Here is a 2406-nt window from a genome sequence, read left to right as displayed (position 1 = left end):
AGGGATTAAGCCCACCAATTTTTACTCTGCCTCACTTTATAAGCACGATCGATAAAAGTCTAAATAATTTCCTGTTGTGTTTTAAATAAAAAGTCGTTTTTTTCCGATATTGACAGCAGTTCGAACTGTCAAATAGGTCACCCACAGCCACGCTTCTAGCAGTCTACCATCAATTGTACTGTGAAAAGCGTTATTAAATTGTAAATTTTTTCGAAGACAAATTTTGCTATGCGTTCGAGGAAATATATGGCGAGATATATCAAAGTGAATATATTTATTTTAGCTGACTGTGACACCAAAAAAATTGAGAGTTTTACAGCAGCTTCACGCATGAAGTGACCTTTTCTGACCCTCGTTGCTCAATGACTACTGTCGTCGTGAGCTCCCCTTTATGTGTTGTCCTCGTTGTTATGTAAAGATCAGCTACACCGTTACGAATCCAGCTTGTACGTATTCAACGCACATTCGCTCATGACCATGTTTCTACTGTGCGTAAAAATATACAATTTATTAATGTGATGTGAAAGTTTACGTTTAATTCCTGTCTTTGCAAAAAAATATATAGAAAAAACTTTTCAGTGAAACACGGTGACCAAATAATGTCCAAAGATGGTAATGGCTATTTTTTGCCTTTACTCGATTCACTATCGTTTCTAATTTCTAGTTCCATTTTGTCATGTACTTGGCGTACGTGTGTATGCGTTTGCGGGTGTGTGTTTGCGTATAAGACGGTCGAGTATCGGAAATTCGCAACTGTAATCATTAGTCCTTGAAAATAGTCGAGTCATGAATTTTTACGTGAAATACCCACCGATATTTGGCAAAGCCGATCTCCGTTGTCACCGAATTACTAAGCGAGACCGTCAGGATTATTGGAAAACATATCAAATCGATTTAACTCAGTCGTGAAAATTGAGCTTTTAATGGTTCTAATCAGATACAGAATAAAGGTCTAACTTTGTATGGAAATCACAAAAGTCGTTAATTAATTATTTGTATTATTTATCTACATTTCAACAAAACCAATCGGGCAGATATCCTTATCAATTGGTTTGAATTTTCGGAAAAAAAGACACTTCGAGTGAAGTATGTTTACTAAGTCGGCCGATGCTGTAATAATTGACATTAGATGTGCTGAGTTTTAGATAATTCTGTAAACGACATTTGAAGTCACTGAGACGATGTGAGGTGAGGGCGCACTTCACATGTGAGAGTACATCCTTTAAACCAATGATTTAAATTTTCGCGCTGGTGAATGAGAAAAATAATTAACACTTCTTTAATAACGACCAAAATATTTGTAAGTTTCTTTACCAAGCCGACTCAAAAACAGTTTGCTGTAATAGCCTTCCAAAGTATAAGCATTACACTAAGAAACGTTTAATCGGAAAAATATCCGAATGGTACAGGGCAAATTGATTACATCGCTCAACACTAAAGAACCCGTCCCGTGCTTCAATGACGCACGGATACAAACAAATAATGTTGCTTTATGATCTAGTAGTGGATAAAAACAGCCCTAGTCTCATTTTTATCGGTCATAGTGATAGACACAGAGTCCTTTAGCATCTAAGTGCAATACATGTTAACCAAATTTTTGACGTTGTAGCTCTAGTATGGTGGCCTGGAGTTGTCAACAATAAAAATACGTCTAAATTTAATTTATTAGTGTAACTTGCTTTTATCTGCGTTTTGGAGCACACCGACCTCGTCTAGGTACATGATATGCTAAGCTGTGCTTATAAATTTACGCAAAGCCCACTTTTCTCCCTATATATACGAGGGAAGCGTTCGTATCCGCCGCCATTATGGATCGCCTTCACCGAAAAGCATGCTGGTATACTATGACAATCCTCGGCCATCGCCAAATTGTAATTTTTTCTTTGTGAAAATTTTTGCTTGTGACACGACGGCCGAGGATTGTCATTAGACTGCATGTAACTCTATGGGAACCGAAAAGGATGCTGGTCTACTGTGACAACTGTCGGCCATAGTTGAAATACATTTCATTTCGTTTTCGTTTTACTTTGAATTTACTTTAATTTCATTTTACTTTGAATTTACTTTTACTTTCATTTTACTTTGAATTTTTTTCAATTAACTTTTACACTTGAAATGTTTTTCATTTTCATTTTACTTTATTATATTTTTATTTCAATTATGACTTTATTTTTTTCTTAAAAATGTTTCAAATGAAATGTTCCTGCTTTTTAAATCAAAATAAACTCATAAACAAACGATTTTTGTTTCCAATCTCTAAAGTTTGATTTTTTCTTTTTCAAGAAACAAAAAAAATATTTTTTCATATTTTTGTCTTATTTGCAATAGTTTTTCGGTTTTTCTTTGTTTCGATATTACTTTATTTGGCACGAATTCTTTTGTTAGAAAATCACTTTTAAAATCATA

At 34.5% G+C, this 2406-nt stretch overlaps 1 protein-coding gene across 1 annotated transcript in view; it reads left to right on the top strand.

The window, feature by feature from the left end:
• Positions 1-551, top strand: part of LOC139116942 (excitatory amino acid transporter 3-like) — a 3104-nt gene extending 2553 nt beyond the window's left edge. The window contains exon 3 of the mRNA XM_070679679.1: positions 1-551. This exon is cut by the window's left edge and continues 487 nt beyond it. The gene's annotated coding sequence lies outside the window, so the exon portion shown is untranslated.
• The last annotated feature ends 1855 nt before the right edge of the window (positions 552-2406 follow it).

Source organism: Ptychodera flava, chromosome 18 (assembly GCF_041260155.1).
Source record: "Ptychodera flava strain L36383 chromosome 18, AS_Pfla_20210202, whole genome shotgun sequence".
Lineage (NCBI taxonomy): Eukaryota > Metazoa > Hemichordata > Enteropneusta > Ptychoderidae > Ptychodera > Ptychodera flava.
This window is presented reverse-complemented; position numbering and strand designations above follow the sequence as displayed.